General features: G+C 44.6%; 1 long non-coding RNA gene across 2 annotated transcripts in view; it reads right to left on the reverse strand.

Moving 5' to 3' along the window:
• Nucleotides 1-17904, reverse strand: part of LOC140519758 (uncharacterized) — a 33720-nt gene that overhangs the window by 15138 nt on the left and 678 nt on the right. The window contains exons 2-3 of one of the 2 annotated variants that reach the window (XR_011972279.1): nucleotides 4238-4340; nucleotides 2077-3299 (exon numbers count right to left, since the gene is read on the reverse strand). This is a non-coding gene — a long non-coding RNA (uncharacterized lncRNA). The remainder of the gene's footprint in view (nucleotides 1-2076; nucleotides 3300-4237; nucleotides 4341-17904) is intronic. The other variant, XR_011972280.1, reaches the window with a different exon arrangement.

The following is a 17904-nucleotide window of genomic DNA, read 5'->3' on the forward strand; positions in this document are numbered from 1 at the left end:
AAATGCTCTATTGAAGATCTTTTTTTTTTTTTAAGATCATTGTCATTTTCCAAAGATTCTGTCCTTCCCTGACTAAATGGAGCCCTCCCTTGTAACAAATAAGTAAAATCTACAAGATAAATTATATAACACCTAGATCTGAAAACATATGCCTCCCGGCTCACTTGTAGTAGTCCACCACCCCAATGCTGAAAGACAGGAGTCCTGCTTTATCTTCAAGCTTTTGAATTTGTGATTAGTGTTGGCTTTTACTCTGAATTGCCCTGCCATCACAGACACCTCTTAATGGTTGTGCTACCCTCTGGGTCTTTAGAGAATCATCAGCTGGCTTTAGAGATGCTTTTTGAACCTAAAGTGAGAGGGGAAATGTATCTTTGAAAATCATCTTGTGCCTGTAAGGGGTTTCTTTTTGTTTGTTTGTTTTCTAAGGCATTGACTTTCTCCAACTATTAGAATCTGGGGGATGCTGGAAGATTGGTTGCCCAGGAAACACATCCTCTGCCTGGAGGGGTCCCCTGTTGCCCATCCCTTTCCAAGGTAGCAGGGATGGAACTGCTTCTCTAGATGAGCTTGCCCCTGCTTCCCCCACCTCCCCTCCAAAGGTCTCTCCCTTGAGCAGGACTTGGCATTGATCCTCAATGCACTTTACAAATGAATGTACAAACACCATTTCTCATCCACCAGGAATGTGTCTCCTCTCCCCTCCCCACACATCCCTTTCCGGGCACACTTCCTTCCTGGTATAATCTGGATCGGAAACAAACCTCACTGTGTACTTGGCTGGCTCCCCAAGGGGGGTGGGGGGAAAGACTCTTGGCTTTCTGTTGGGTCAGTGGCTTAATAGCTCGGCCTGAAGTTACCTTCCGTGATTCAGCTGATTCTCAAGGGACCCAGACAGAAGGAGAGCTAGCACTTCCCTGCCTGGTGTTCCCAGTGAGCTGTGGTCTTTTAACTAAGCAAGACTTCTCAGATGTGGGGCTCAGCTCCACATTTATGAATGTGTATAGTAGGGGCAAAGGAGAGTCCCTTCCTTCCACCACCTGACAGCTTCCCCTCACCTCCATTAATTCAAAGGCTACACTTGAGTACTGGATATCCCTCTGCATACCAGACTAGAGGCCTCAGGCTTCATCCATAAGGGAACCTGAAGGTTAGAGCATCATGCCCTAATTGATAATCAGGAGTTCCCATTCCTAACATAGCCACTGATGGGATGACCTTAACGGAATCATTTATTAACATTAATAAATTAGATAGTACTTTTAAGGTTCAGAGAGTCCTTTATACATATGATCTCATCCAATCCCTACAACAACCCTGTCAGGTGGTATAAGTATTATTATCCCCATTTTGTAGGTGGCAAAATTGAGGCCCAGAATACTTATATAACTTGCCCTAGTACACAGGAGAAAAGTCCATCACTCCCACTGCACTTTGAACTGCCTCATTTCAACTGTGTCCTTGGGCCTCATTTGTTAGATTTTTCTCCTACCTGTTTATTAGGAGTAGTGAAAGTGCAGCAGCAGCTTCTAGACAAGACAAATACTGATTTCTCTTTGCCAGCTACGGCAGTCATCTCCAGGGAGAGAGATTTCCTCCACCTTCACAAGAGAGTCAAGACTAAGAACCAGAATTCTAGAATCAGAAGGGTCCTCAAATATCACTTAATCCTACCACACACCTGAACAGAAATCTCCTCCAAGCACTCATCAAGGCTCTGATTAAAAGCATCCAGTGATGGAGAACCTCCCATCTCCAAAGGCACTCTACTTTTAGATGGCCCTAATTCTAAAGAATTTTCCCTCAACATCGGTGATCTAGAGAAACCCGAACTGGGAGGCGTGGCAATCATCTAGTCCCATTCCCTCTTTTTTATGGATGAGGAAATGGAAGCCCAGAAAGGTGACTTGTGTAAGATCATACAGACAGTGGTAGTGCTGGGCTTCACACACAGGCCATCTGACTGCCCCCCCTCCTTCATACTACACCTAAGGGAGGAAGGAAGGAAGGAAGGGTCTTTCCCAAGGGCAGTTCTTTCAGCTTAACTTCCTATGGAACCGTCTCCAGTTTCCTCACCTTCCTGGCCACCGGCCTCTGAACTTGCTTCCGTCCCTGTCCTTCCTAAAACCTGGTACCCCGAACTGAACATGGTATTCCAGATGCAGTCTGACCCCTCAGCCCTCAGCTCATGGTGAGTAATCCCATACTCCCCTGGGAAGGGAAATGGAGACGAGGAGGATATTTAAAAGAAGAGGTGGAGGAGAAGGGGAAGTGGGGAAGTGGTAAGGGGGTAGAATGTTGACAACAGTATAAAACCCAAGTACACTAGTGGGGGCAGTCCACACGTACTCACGGACGCCATATATGTTCATAGGAATATACAAGCATAACACATAATTTATCACTCCCTAATTGAGCTGATTTTCACCTAATCTCAGACTCAGTCAACCTTAGAAAAGACACACATGTAAGAATTATCCTAAGCTTCTAATTTCTCCCTAAAAGGAGTTTTTGTTTTGTTTTGTTCTTAATTCTGTCTTCATCTTTTTGCCATTTTAAGTTCTATTCTTAGGACATGCCTCCTGGAATCTTTTTAAAAAATATTTTATTTTTTCCCCAATTACATATAAAAACAATTTTTTAATATTCACTTTTTAAAATTTTGAGTTCCAAATTCTCTACCTCCCCTCCCCCCTTCCTGAGACAGTAAGCAATTTGATATAGGTTATCCATGTGCAATCCTCCCAGCATCTGAGGACCACTTTTCCAAGCCTGGGCTCTGCCCCAAGTACACTCTTTACAATAGAGATTTGTAGCATTTTAATCCAGAGTGCTACTTCTCCAGCTATATATAAACCTTTATGTTCCAGTTCTTTCCTTGTGAGAGGGAAAGGTCTATCTGTTGAAACAGCTCCTTAACCAAATATCAGGAGGAAACTGGACTTAAAATCATTCCCACTAGCAATAGCCAACAAAAGTGAGTAGAAAAAAAAAAGGAACTTCCCCCAGCTGCATCCTGAAAAGTTCCTGCTCTCAACGTGACCCAGCCTGTGCCTTCCAAACCTGCCCTTGGATTTGACTGGGGGGCTTCTATTTCTAAAGAAGTCAGAAAAACTAACTCCTCCTCCTGCCCTTCTCAGAACCTTAATTTCTTCACTTGTGCAATGAGGGGGAGGAGGGGAAGGGCACGAACTGGTTCCTTATTTTCTTCATCTGTAAAATGAGATTTGGACTTGATTTCTAAGGTCCTTTCTAGCTCTCGTGTGATGATCTGGTCCATGATCTCTCAGTTTCCTCATCTGTAAAATGGAAATAATACTGGATGAATTACTTACACACTCACCACAGCTTTGTTGTGAAAAAAACCCTTTGTAAATTTTAGAGTGCTAGGGAAATGTGAATTCTAATTAACAGAAATAATAAGGTAGATTAGCTTTAAGGGAGATTCCTTCTGTCTCCTCAGTCTAGCTGAGTATCTTACCGTAATTTTTGTATGACTAAGGTGTTAAGGAAGCCAAACACACTGATGCTTGAAATGAGTGACAGTGTGTGGACTGTGATCAGACAGTCTAGTCTTTGATTTGAGCCCCCAAAACATAGTAGTTGGTCCATCTTTAAGGTCTTCTAAATGCTTTACAAATATTCTCTCATTTAATCATCACAACAACCCTGGGTGATAGATGCTATTATTGTCCTCCTTTTATAGATAAGGAAACTGAGGCAAAAAGATTAAGAGACTTGCCCAGGGTCATTTGATTAGTATACAATGTCAGATTTGAACTCAGGTCTTCCTGATTCCAGGCCTATGGTTATGTCTACTGCACCACCTAGCAGCACATAGATTCCTACATATACACTGCCTGGTGTCTGTATATAGACACTCATACGTATGTACATTCAGTCACCTTTATAATAACTGACATTTAGACAGTGCTTTCTATACAATAAGTCAGTCTGATCCTTACAAGGACCATGCGAGGGAGGTGTTACCATTATGATTATTTTGCAGAGGAGGAAACTGAGGCTTGGAGAAACTTGGAGGGACTTACACATATGGTGGGATTCTAATCTTCTCTCTTGACTCCACATCTGGTTTACTCTACTGCCCACATGTACCTTCACACATCTGTCTAATTCATACACTGATATGCCCCCACATACCCCTATCCAGTCACCCACATGTCCACATACTCATGTTCATATACACTCCCACAGACATAGGAACACATTCCCATACCCTTTCAGAAGACTGAATGATGACTCTCTCCTCTTGACAAGGCCAACACTGGAGCTGCCTCCCCAGGGCCTGGGTGGCTCCTGTAGCTGGGCGGGCTGGAGTTCTAGATGTTAAGAGTCAGGAGATTTGGTTAGTCAGTAAGCATTTATTAAGCACTCAGTATATACCAAGCACTATGCCAGGGATTGGTGATACAAAGAAAGGTAAAAGACTCTCTGCTTTTAAACTCATGGTCTTATAGAGGAAACAATATGAAAACAACCATGTACAAACATAGATTGGAAATAATCAATAGAAGGCACTAGCTAGGAAGAAATCATATGGGTGATCTCTTTTGATTCATGTGTAAATTGGATTTAAGTGAGGCAGAGTTGCACGAAGTCGTCAGCCTCACTCTCTCCTCCAGAGCCATCGTAGTCCAGTGGCAGTACAGAGTCAAGACAGCTCAGGATGCAGTGGATGACCTTGGCATCTTCAGTGTCTAACAAGCTCTAAGAGCTCCACATCACCTGCTTCATCTGCCTTCATGGCTGTTGGAACAAATTGTTCTCATCTACCCATTCCACCAGAGGAAGTCTTCACATGCTTGGGGTAGACACCCCCCTAACTCACCAATGGGTTTGAGACCCCTTGGTTACCCTCAACCTGATTTGGCCCATCTGCTGAAACGGTTTACACTGGGCATGTTGCAGCTTCTTGGAGCCACGGCTGAGAGTTGGGTGAAACAGGTGGGCACCAAAAGTAGAAAGAGCCCCCAAAAGGGCTTGGCAGCCATGACACCAAAGGTACTGGGTCCTCCCTGAACACACCCTACACCCCAAGGGGTGGCTGGGAAAGGCTTCTTGTAAAAGATGGAATTTTGTTATTGTCCTTTGTTCTCGAAGAGGACCATGAAATCAGTAAGATGATGCCATGACTTGAAAGTGAATTGGATTTAAGTAAGACAGAGCTGTGCAAGGTCACCAGCCTTATTCTCTTCTCCAGTCATCTGGGTCCAGTAGCAAGATATAGACCAGGACAATTGGAGATGGCCCCAGATGGAATTTTAGTTAGGACTTGAAGGAAACCAGGAGGCAGAGATGAGGAGGGAGAGCATGGGGGACAGTCAGTGAAAATGCCTAGAGGCTGGAGACAGGAGTGTCTTGTGAGAGGAAGAGCAGGGAGGCCGGTGTCATTGACTCATTGGATAGTAGGCAGAGTGTGTGAGAGAGAGAGGTGGGGTAAGGGATAGGAAACTGGAAAGGTAGGAGAGGGCCAGGTTGTGGAGGGCTTTGAATGCCCTACAGAGGATTTAATATTTGATTCTGGAGACAACAGGGAGCCACTGGTATTTATCCAATGGTGTGTGTGACACGGTGAGATCTGCATATTAGGCCCTGGCTCTGATCTTTACTGTATAATGGTGGATGTCAGTTCATTTGCCTGAGACTGTTTCCTCATCAGTAAAGCGATGATACTTACTGTACTTTCCCTGCCTACTCCCACAGTACTACTATGAGGAAAGTGTTCATAACTATGACAATAATGATGACAAAGCTCCTGGAGCTGTCACCTCTAGGCTCGATCGTTGCTGTGGGGAATCCTCCTCATTAGAGCCTGCCTTCTACCATGGGAACGCAGGACTTCAGAGAACTGGTGCCCCCCTCCTCTCAGTGCAGCCTTTCCTCTCACACTTTGTGTTTTCCGAAATGTATTTACAAGTGTGAAATCTGGGTCTGACACCCAGGTTGGGAGGTCAGGGCTGAGCTGGGAGGGTTGGTTTTTAATACGGCTTCTCTCACTCGAAGGCTCAATCCCCAAGTGCCCAGGGCTGCCAGCCCCAAGCCCTTCCAGCCTCTGCACCCTCACAGGGTCTAGGAGTTCATCATCTGTCTGGACGTGTTTCCTGGAAAGGCGGGAAATGAATGCTCTCAGTTTACAAGCCTAAAGGCCACTGAAGGAATGGCCCTGGAGGCACAGGGGCATCATCTTGGAACCAGTTTCTACTCCTAAACCCCCAGGGCCATACTGGGGGGGGCCGGCCAGCCAGCCAGTCGTGGGACTGGGAAGGGGAGGTCAGGGGGGCCCAGGCGGGGTATGGGGGGCACACAGGACAGGGGACAGGGCTTGGGCAGGCAGGAATCGTCTGCCCCAGCTCCAGAGCTGCGTCCACTCCTTCTTCCTCTCCGAGTTTGCCGCTCGGAGCTGGGCCGGTTTGTTATTTGATCTCTATCCTCTCTCGGCCTTTTCTACCGGGTTTCTCTGCTGCTGGGAAGAAAAGCTCTCCTCTTTCCCACGCTCCCCGACACATTTTAATGAATTAACTGGAAGCCCCGCCCCCTCCTGGCAGCCTCGGGCCCCTCCCCCAGTGGCAGAAATCCTTTAAGGTGGCCTGCAGGCCTCATTGTTCGCTCCTGGCTCTTGTCCGGCTTCTCTTCTCCGGGCCTGGTTTTTGTCTGTGTGGTCTGAGCATGAAGTTTTGCAGAAGGGAAACAGACCCGGGAGGGAGGGTGCTAGGTTCACAAGGCAGTTCCCAGCAAATCAAACAGTTGTTTCGACAAAAATCAATTATGAATTATAAAAAGCAACTAGAGTAAAGGCCTTTCAGGTACCCCCTTCTCCAGAATTTCAGCACAAACCGCCTGTGCTCTGGGCTTCCAGGGGTCTGCTCTGCAGCATTCCCCTCCCACCCACTCTCCCCGCTAGTGGCGCCTGATTTACCTGGGGCTGTGGGCCACTGGCATCTGTCTGGGCATGATGAGAATCCAACAAGGATTTCACAAACATTTATTTAAGGCTCATTACAATGTATAAGACTGTGCTGAGTGTAGAGGTATAAAGATAATAAGCGACATAAACCCTGTTCTCAAGGCGCTTACAGTCTAATAAATTCAAAGGTGTGGAAAGCAGATGTTTTGGCAGTGTGAAGAGCTCCCAGTGTGGTACCTCCCTCCACAGAGGCAGACGGGCAACTCATCTGTAACTTAGGAGTCTTAGAAATTTGCCCAAACACTGTCTGAGAGGTTAACTGAATTGCCAGAGAGGGCTCTAGCCAGGTCTCCTATGTCTCAGGCTGATCCTCAGTCCACTTAGCCAGTTGTTTTTCCTGTACTTGGTGCTGCCCCAACTCTACCTGTCCTCCTACCTTTTCTGTACCTCCTGCTGCCCCTGGCACTGGCCCTTGTGAGGAGGAGGGGGCAGGAAGAAATGAGGTAAAGGAGTGACTCCCATGAGAGCATCTGCGGAGCAGGGGTGCCCAGCGATGTCTGTCATTACAGAACGGGGAGGTCACCAAAATCTTTAGGAACCAAAAACAAACTTGTAAGGGAAAGCAACTTCACATATAAAATCTTTCACCTGGAAATTGCCAAGACTGCCCCACGCATGGCAGGGTAGCAACCGGTTTCCCTACTAGAGCCACCAACCTCATGAAGGTTAAATATTCAGTAAGTACTGGAGAAAGAACAAGAGGTTTTACCCTCTGAGTCCACCTTCTGTTCTGATGTAAGCCATGGTAAAAGACTCCTTGAACCAGCAACCTGTCCCTGAAAACACAGCTGAGGTTAAACGCTCTGCTCTGGGGCTCCTGGGAAAGCAGTTTGGTGTTTTCACATTTTTTTCAGCAGCCTCAGAGGTAAAAAGTGCTTCTGCCCAGCAGCAAATCACTCTCAGACTCAAGACTTCGTCATCCTCACAGGCTACCTAAGCGGAGAACCCCTCTCCCATAATAGCTCTTGCTTCATAGCCTGTTGATAAGGGATGCCTCTTTCCAGGCAGCTAATTCCACTTTTCAACAGGATTACTGAAAAAACGTACCATCTCTATGAACTTCCATTCTTGTCATCCCTAGTTCTGCTCTCTGGAATGGAGGAACATGAAGTCTATTTCCAACACAGCCTTTGAAATGCATGAAACCAGCTGTTGTGTCCTTCCCCTTCATCCCAAATCTCTCTCCTCTAAGCTGAATATCTCAGGTCTTAGCCTGACTTACGCATCATGTTTTTCCTCATCACTATGGTCCCCCATCCTCTGGACACACTTACCAATATTCTTCCTAAAATGTGGCATTAAACTGCCACATTAAAAGCACCACATTTGGGGTTCATAGGATCGTTGAGATTTGGATCTGGAAGGGACCTTGATGCCTTTCTCATTTCACAAATGAGGATAGGACCCAGAGAGGGAGTGACCTCCCCAAGATCACACACAAGCAAGAATTGGTGGAGCTGAGAGCTGAACCAGTTTCTCTGACTACAAAACCAGTCCTCCTTCTACCTTATCACACCACAGGGGCTTAAGTTGTTGATGTTCTTTTGTCTTGAGGCTGAAAAATTAGTCAGGATTCCTAGAAAACTGAAGAGCAAATAATGAAAAAGCAAATAAAAAGTACTTTCCTGCCCTAGGGCCTTTGGAATAAATGGCTTTCCTTTAGACCTGAAGCTCCCCACATAGGGACTCCTCCTCACCCCTAGCCTCTCCTGAGTGGCTGCTGAGAGTGTCTGGTGGGCATGAAAATCATGGGGCTGTGAGCTGAGCCCATCAAAGGCTGTTCTGTCCAAGTTGGCAGGAAGTCCCATCAACCCAAGATCACAAATCAGAAGTGTGGATTTGGAAACACAGAACCCTGGAGAAACAGTGGGATCCTCTACTTAAGAGGCAGAAGCTGAGAAATCCGATACCTTGCCCAAGATGGCAGACCAGGGTGCCACTGGGAGAGACTCAGTGAGCATCTGCCTCTCCAATCCATCCAGTACCCAGGCTGCCAGATGAATCATATTCCTCCCCAGCTCAGGGGCCTGCAATGGCTCCCCATTGCCTACAAGCTTTAGTTCAATTCAGTAAATATTTATGAAGTAATCAGTACTAGGCACTGGGGAGGCAAAGGGATAAAGCACAAAACCATTGGCCTAGTATGCAAGGCCCTTCCCAGTGTGATCCCAACCTGCTTTTCCAGCTCTGCCTCCCGATGCTCCCCACACACAGCCCACACTGTTAACTATCATCTAATCATTCCCTAAACATCACTCCCGCTTTCCTGTCTGCCTTTGTTCACACTGTTCCTTCTACTGAAATGTCCTCTCTAGCCTCCCACTCTCCTACCCACCCCTTGAAGTATCAGCTCAAATGTCACCACTTTCAGATCCCTGACCTCCTTCGCTCAGGTCTCACTCTTCCAAACTAATCGCATTCTGTCTGAATCTCCCTCACCACCCACATCGATTTAGGTGAATAGACACATATTATATATAGTTATAGTTATTTGTGATCCTACGACCAAGCTCCTTGGGAACACAAACTGGGTTCTGCCTTCTGTAGTGAATTCACACTTACTTGGAAGCAAAGTATCCTGTCTAGCTGTCTGCTTGGGCCACAGTTGTGGAGAGGGAGGAAAAGCAATGAGCCTAGAGCCAAAAGACCCCTGTCTGAATCCTGGCTCCACCACTTACTAGCTATGCTCTGTGCCTCAGTTCACTCCACTGTATAATGGGGATAAAAGGTTTGTTATGAAGAAAACCTTGTCAACTGCAGAGCATTACAGAAATGTCCGCTATTATGGTTATCATCTCTGAGCAGCCACTGATCAGTCATTGGCAGAAGGGCCGATCATTTCCTCATCCTTCACCACTGATCCTGGATCTGGAGGGATCCATAAGGATTGGCCAGGCCCTGACCCAGGCTGTGTGGGCTCCCACAGATGGGCCACGAAAGAGCATCCAGGAGCCAAGCCCCTAACTATTGCATGCCAGAGCCAAGGAACTTTAGCTGGGAGACCTCACTGATTTAATAGCCTGAGTTTCTGTAATTATCAGTGACAGTTTTTTCCCACACTGAGATCACAGAACAGCCTTTGTCTGCAGGCCCCAATTCTGCCCACCCCAGCATGGACCTAAATGGAGTTTTTCTCCCCTTTCCCAATTTTCACTCAAGCCCTTAGGAAGACTCTTCCAGAGTATCCTCCTCCTGGTGAGTGACCTTTCCTCAAAGTGAATGCTGAGTTCATTTGTCCATACTATGAGATTCGGTGGTGTATTTGTAACTTGTTTTGCAAAGAGTGTAAAATGACGTGACTAGCCCTGCAATAAAAATAAAGTTCATAGCTACTAGATATTTTTAAATGAGTATTATTTTTTTTTCATTTTAGAAGATGTCCCCAAACCTAATTTCATCCCAAGCCTAACACATATTATTCTGAACACGTTTTCCTGGTCTGTCTGCTGTCCAAGTGTTTAGTTTTGCCTTTTTGTGCCATATTTCTTGTGTCTTTTACTATCTGGCCTTTCCCACACCTTGCAAGGACAGTCTAATTGGTTATAGGAAGTTAAGGCAAGAAGCATTTATTAACCACCTTTGATTTGCTAGGCACCATGACAAGCCCTGGAGGTACAAAGAAAGGCAAAAAAACCCCAAAAACCCATTCCAGCTCTCAAGGAGATCAGTCTAAAAGGGGAGACAACATGCAAAAACATTTATGTACATATCAGATGTAGACAGGATAAATTGGGAGATAATCTCAGAGGGATGGCACTAAGATTAAGAGAAGCTTTTTGCAGAAGCTGGTAATGGGTAGATGTGCTGTAAGCATTTACTGAGGACCCAGAATGTGCCCAGCGGTATGCTATGTGCTCAAATGAGAAACAGACCTGCCCTCAAAGGGTTTTCAAAGAATAGAAAGACCTGGGAACCTTGGAAGACCTGGATTCAAATCCTACCACCACTCCCACACATTTGCCAGTTCTGTAACCCTGGGCTGGCTAGTCTTAACCTAAGTTTCTTCATTTATAATTTGAGGATATTACTAGCACCTTTTTTCACAAGGTTGTCATGCAAATCTAATGAGATAATGTGGGCAAAGTGAGACAAAGTTTACCCAAATACATGTCGTGTATTTATGATGACCAAGCTTGTCTCCCCAAAAAATGTTAGAAAATTCACTTTCCTCCCTTTATTTAAAAAAAACATATTTGCTTCTGAGGGGAGAAATGGGGAAAAAATTTGGAACTCAAAATGCTGTGGGAGTGAATGTTGAAAACTAAAAGTAAATAAATAAATTTTAAAAAATTATTTGCTACCAAAAGAGAGGAGGAGGAAAGGCTATAATTGAAATTAAATGTGATGTAAAAACAAGATTAATAAAAAAAATTTAAATCAACAAAAACTACAGGAGGTGGGGAATAAACAACAATTTTATGGATCCAGAGATTGTGGCCACACTTTTTAAAAACAGCACCAACAATAATAAAAGCTAGCTGACTTTAAGGTTAGAAAACCCTTTGGCATAGTAGTACTGACTCATGTGATCCTCACAACACAGAGAGGCAGGTGCTGTTATGATGCCCACTTTGTGACAAAGGAGGAAACTCTGGAGGAGAGTGTTTAAATGACTTGCTGAGGGTCACCCAGCTATATGTCTCAGGTCCAACACCCTCCCTACTGTACCACCTAGCTGCCACATTGAATAGCATATAAACTTTAGCTATTAGCAGAGAAATTGGGTGAACCTATTACAAAGTAATAAGAAGCAACATAGCGTCATGAGAAAAAACCTTAGTCTTGGCATCAGAAAGACCTAGCCACCAGCACCTACTGTATGACCTTGGGCAAGTCACTCCAACTTTCTCAGCCTCCGTTTGTTCATCTTTAAAATGAGAACTATAGTACTTATGATATTTAATAACCAGAGTGATCCATGTAAGGGCATGATGAAGTTTTAAGTATGTACCATGACACGTGCCATATCTCTTTATGAGGTACAAACTTCTGTGATCAAGTCAAGAATGGACTAGATGATTGATTAACCATGCCCCTGGAGACGCTTGTGTACAGACACACACACACACACACACACACACAGACTATATCATCAGAGAGAAGGGATCGTAGGAGACAAGGCACCTAGCAGAGAACAGAGAAACACACTGAGTCCAAACAGTATTTGTGGAAGATGTTCCCCAGATCTCTTAGGGATGTTCTGAACCATCTTCTTACTCTTCAGTAAATACCATTTTTAAAAAACCTAATTATGTCTAGCTGATTGTCAACAGGGAAGCATGCCAATGGGGGCTCCAGAGCGACAGTACTAAAAATCCAGCCTCCCCAGCTTATCCTTGGAATCTGGAGTAGCAATAGTAACCACCCTTTGGAAACACCAATCATCAAGTGCAAGTTGGAGAATGGACTGAGAGGGTCTCCTACATTAGGAAAATGGTTTGTGACCTTAAAAGGTTGTTATCATATACATTTCACAACCTGAGATACTTCCTGGGGATACATCTGAGTTCCTTAGGGAAGACAAAGGTATTCAAAACCCAGTTGGAAGGCTCTCCCCTCTGTCCTCTGCATGACAAGTACCTCCACATCACTCATGGGTCTCTCAAAGAATTAAATAACCAGATGATTTTTCTCTGTCTTACCCCTGGATATGCACTCAGAGGATTATCAGCTACCGTTAACCCATGAGCCTTCTTTGATGTCAAAGAAACCCCCAAACTTAACCTGAAGGAAGCAGAATGTTCCCAAACAGAAACATAGTCCTTAAAATATCAGGCAGGATCCAAGGACAGTTTCAGACATTTGCAAGGGAGTCTATGAACTCCCATAAAGCACTGAGGTCACAAGATTCAGTCTTCTTCCACCCATGATACAGCAACCATCTGACTACACTGCTTTCTTTTAAAGCTCATTTTCCAGTTGCTCAGTGACCATTTGGACTGGTTGGAGGATTTATTCTATGTGACTGAGTGTTAGAGAGCTCTGAAGGCTGCTAGGGATCAACCTAGGTTAAGAGTTTTACAATCCATCCTCCAGTTGTTAGGCAGGCAATTCCAGGAGAAGGCATCTGGGTCACTCAGGGGAGGAGCCTGATATGTTTCTTCCCAGTGCCTCCATCATCATATAATGATACAGGCAGGAAACTGTGACAAACCTGAAAGCCACAGCCACCAAGTCATTGCAGTTCATTTCAGTGTCTGGAAATCCCAGTCAGGACAGCCTGCAGGCCCTTTTGCTTGCACAGCTAACTAACCTGTGGCTTTCAGGAGTGAGAAATCCTTACAGATAGAAGCATTTCCTACTCGGTTCTATGATGGTTGACCTTCTTCCCTCATCTTGGACTGGGACTCAAAAAATACGAAAGCCTGGTGATGGGAAGTTCAAGTCCTGGTTCCAATTCGACTCATTGTGTTAGCTTGAACACTTTCACCTTCCTGAGTCTGGTTGTTTTTTTTTTCATTTATGAAAAGGGGCAACTAGGATAAAATATAAAATAAATAAAATAAAAAATAAATCTTAAAAGGTTTTCACTTCAAAGTTCTGTGATTTCATAGATGTGGAAATAATCCTCTCCCTACTCCTGCTCTATACTCTCTCTCTCTCTCTCTCTCTCTCTCTCACACACACACACACACACACACACACACACACACACACACACACACACACACACACACTCGTCTTTGTAGGCAATTTCATGGCCTGTTGTGGCCAAAAGAAAAATCATCCCCTGGTGGCTAACTTTCTGGAGAGCAGCCTCTCCACTCTTTATCGAGGCTTGTCCTCAGATACACTGTCCCAGGCTATTGTAGGGCCAATACAGGAAGCCCTTCCAGAATGGTAGGTGCTGCCAGATGTTTTATTCTGAGGACAGAGCCTTTAAGAGGCCAGGCTCACATCCATGTCACAGAGGACCATCAGAGAAGGGCTTAGTGGATACACAGGGCCTGTATAAGGAATAATTCACCAAACACATTCTGCCAACTCAAGGCAATAAAGACAGCACTGTGCCTTGCTTAGTAGAACACTTTGTAGCTTCCAATTTCACTAATATCTCTTTTGGTGCAATCCAAGTGCACTATCGTTGGCTACTGTTTCAACTACTAGGTATTGCTTAAGCTTCCCTTGGGGCCATCGTGGTCCATAGGCTGTAGTAATTGAGGATTAGAGGAATAAGATTAGAAACTGTTAGAAGGCAGTTTGTTCTGGCCAAACACAGATCCGAGCTTCGGTGTGTCTGGATGGAGGTGATTCTCAAACTGTCAAGGTTGGGGAAGGGGTGGGGAGGAGGGAGGCAAGAGAACTTTCCCAGTGAAGTAGCTATGGGCCATCACTGGCCCAGGGAAGGGGAACTAATTAGAAGGAAAGTTCTCATGCTCTTTTGAAAAGAGTTTTGCTTGTGAATGTGCATGAAGAGCTCAGAGTCAGTGCTCAACACTAAATTTGAAAGTCTTTATCCTGCTCGGTTCTCTGGTCATTTTCAGTCAGGTTTCCCTATGAGTTTAGAAAACCTCAGTCGCGACTTCTTCATTTGATTCTCAGACTTATCCCAGCTCACCCACTAGTAAGTTAATGGGGTGGGGCCAGGTCTGGAAGCCAGGGTCTCAAAGGGTTGTTATTATAATTCACCACCCAGTGCACAAGATAGAGGGAAAAACCCTTTGTCACACTGTATAAGACAGGTCATTTCTCAGCACTTCTAAACTACCCTAATTGGGGGAGGAGGAGAAGGGGGGGAGAGAGAGAGAGAGAGAGAGAGAGAGAGAGAGAGAGAGAGAGAGAGAGAGAGAGAGAGAGAGAGAGAGAGAGAGAGAGAGAATTCAGCCAAGCTTCCATGTTGGGTGGGGAAGGTCAGGAAAGAACCCTACCCTCATTCCCCGAGACCTCTGAAGTTTGTAGAAGGAAGTCATTGTTAAGTGCAAAGTCGAATTCATTCAGCATCCACCCCAACCTCTGTGTTAGAAACATTCGGGAAACAGCAGAGACAGGCCATTCCTGTCTGGCCCACCAAATCATTTTGGGATCCCTTCTCCTGCCAGTTATTGGTTTCTCCCACTATCCCTGGTTTTGAGTGGAGACATGAGCTAGATTTAGCTAAAACGGAGTTTGGAGATCATCTAGTTCAACCCCCTCATTTTACAAATGAGGAAACTGAGTCCTAGTGAGATGAGTGACTTTGCCAGTGGTCACACAGATATTCCTATTTCAGATTCAGTCTTTTTACTACACCACACTGTCTCACAAGAATTTATTCAACTCTATGTACCTCAACCCATGCTGGGGAAGGGATAGGAGATGAGAAATTCCTGTCCTCCATAAGTTGGCAGATTTTCTGTTATCAGAGAAGCAAACAGGCAGATCCTTGGCCCTTATCTTCAGCTATAATTTGAGCAGGAGGTACATCATTTTCCCTGGGGCAAATTTGCCCAGCCCCCAGTAGAGGGTGGAAAAAGCTGGAAAACTGATATAGGAGCTATCCCCAGCAGCAGCACCTGTTTCACCTTCTTGGCCATAGCCTGTTACATCATTTCCACTCATGGAGGTGGCTCCCAAGGGCCCCTCTAGCTCCAACATTCTCTGACTCTTAAGGATCATCATATCCTTTAGTGTGACCTCCCTTCAGGCATTCATCTATTCTGACATTTCTGTCCTGATGCAATTTTGTATTCCTTCTTTTATATCCTTTGTTTTATATTCCTACTTCTTCTATTACTTTTTTATATTCCTTCTTCTTTACAGCTACAAATTCAGTCACTAGAAGACTTGATTTCTAGTGCCAAGTCTATTATAGCCTGAGTTGGAGTCACCCTAGACAAGTCATGACATTTCTCAAAAGGAGCCTTAATTTCCTTTTCTGTAAAATGAGGTTGATTTGATTTATTTTATCTAAATAGGTTAATTTCACCTTTAGTCTCCTCACATTTTGAATACCAATTGAGATAATGGATGGGACATTGTTTAGAAAAGAAGGCTAAAAATGCAGATTCATAAGATCCCATGGGAAGAGCTGAAGCCACTTAATCCAATTCCAGAATTTTATAGCCGAGGGGAAACGGATGCCTGGGGAGGTTAAGTGACTTTGTCCAAAAAGACACAAGGGTCATTATTAGTGTCAGATGAGGTATCACTATTTCAGGGGTATCCTTTGAATGGGCATTGGTGCCAGACTGCCCTCCACCACTTTTGTTCCAAAGAAAGGGGACCTCTAAGTGAAGTCTGAAGTATTTAGCTGGGACATGAACAAGGTAAATCAGAAGTACTAGTTAAAGTTATATAGCAGGCAATACTTGGAAGTCTCCCTGTTAGTATACACTTCGTAGGCATTCAGTAAATGAATGGATAAATGCAATCCTATAACAGGCATCATAGTACAATGAAAATGATGCTGGAATCATGGCCTAGGTTCACTTCTGCTACTATTGTATGATTCTGAGCAAGTAATCCAACCTTTATCAGCCTCAGTCCTCAGTTTCCTCAAGGGAAACGATAGTTGCTTCCCCACCTTAAATCTACAAACCTAATCTTTTGCCTGATAATATGCCATATACTATAGCCTACCCTATTGGATCCTAGAACAAAAGCCTTCTTGGTCTTTGCAAATCAGTTATATGTATCCCATATCAGACAAGATGGTGGTAGATGGGGATCCACAGCCAATATTCAGCCTAGCTCTGAAATGATCTTCCCTAGTGGATCTAGTTTATATAACGACTCACTCAGGGAGACATGTTGGGTTCTAGGCCTACACTCAGTTCCTCCTCAATTTCACCATCGGGAGAGTTAAATTAGGACACAGTTGAAGGAAGCTAGTGAGCAAGCACTGAGCCAAAACCAGGCCTTGGCCTGCACATACCAGCTGCTTCCTTTCCCAGCTCTTCTGAATGCTGGCTTCAGGATCCACCAAAAATTTTCACTTTCCCAAATTTCCAATCCTCTGCAACGATTCCTCCATTGTGTTAATTGTTGTCTTAGCCAACCCACAGTGGACTTGAGAGGTACCTTGTTAAGAGGAATTCCAGGACTGGCTTCAAAGTGAATACAAGTTACAACTCGTCAGACAATTAAGGGACTGCATCTTACTCTGTAAACTCTGAGAAATTATTCCTTTTTAATTTCCAGAGACCACAGAACAAGCTATAAACTGTAAAAACCTAATGAGAAAATTTGACAGGTAATGTCTCCTCCTGCAAACATGTTTTAATAGGTTGACTGTTATGTTGGTCAGTTAAAAAAAACTGTTCAGATATGAGTCATTTCAGATTTCTGTCTCACCAGTAAGCTTCTCTCCTGGACTTACCTTGAAAGCAATTTCAACATTTTAGCTCCAGTGGGAATGAGTTCAGTTTTTGTTTGGATAAAGTAGCCTCCAGACCAGCCTGGAGTCTTAGTATTCAAGGGCCTAGGACTAGAGCTCTATTTTTTGTATGCTTTAATCTTCAACTACCTGTAATTTGAGGAGCTTAATTAGGAGTCAATAGAGACATATGATTTCATGGGTACAGAGAGCTCCTTACCAGCTGATGACAGGACAACATATCTTGCCTACAATTTAGAGGTCTAAAAAGAAGTAGCCTAGAATCTAGGCCCTAGGCCATGGAGAGGTTGTCTGTCATTGGTCCAGGTTCACAAAGTCACTACGTGTGGAAGGCAAGACTCAGGCCCAGGCTCTTTATCCAATGTGCCAAGCTTCCTCTTAGGAAGAGGTTCCTTCTTTTTGTTAATTACTGAGGGACAGGTATTTCAGAACCATACCCACACTAGACACTTGCACACATACCTCCTAACTCAAAATGAAGCAGAGTAAGTTAATTGGATCATGATTCCCTATCCAATAAAAAAGATGCTACTCATTAATGAAGTAAACGTCTCCCTAACCTGTCCTGCCTCTCTCCGTTCCCTCCTCCTGCCTCAGAATGTAT

This window comes from Notamacropus eugenii, chromosome 1 (assembly GCF_028372415.1).
Source record: "Notamacropus eugenii isolate mMacEug1 chromosome 1, mMacEug1.pri_v2, whole genome shotgun sequence".
Taxonomy (NCBI): Eukaryota; Metazoa; Chordata; class Mammalia; order Diprotodontia; family Macropodidae; genus Notamacropus; species Notamacropus eugenii.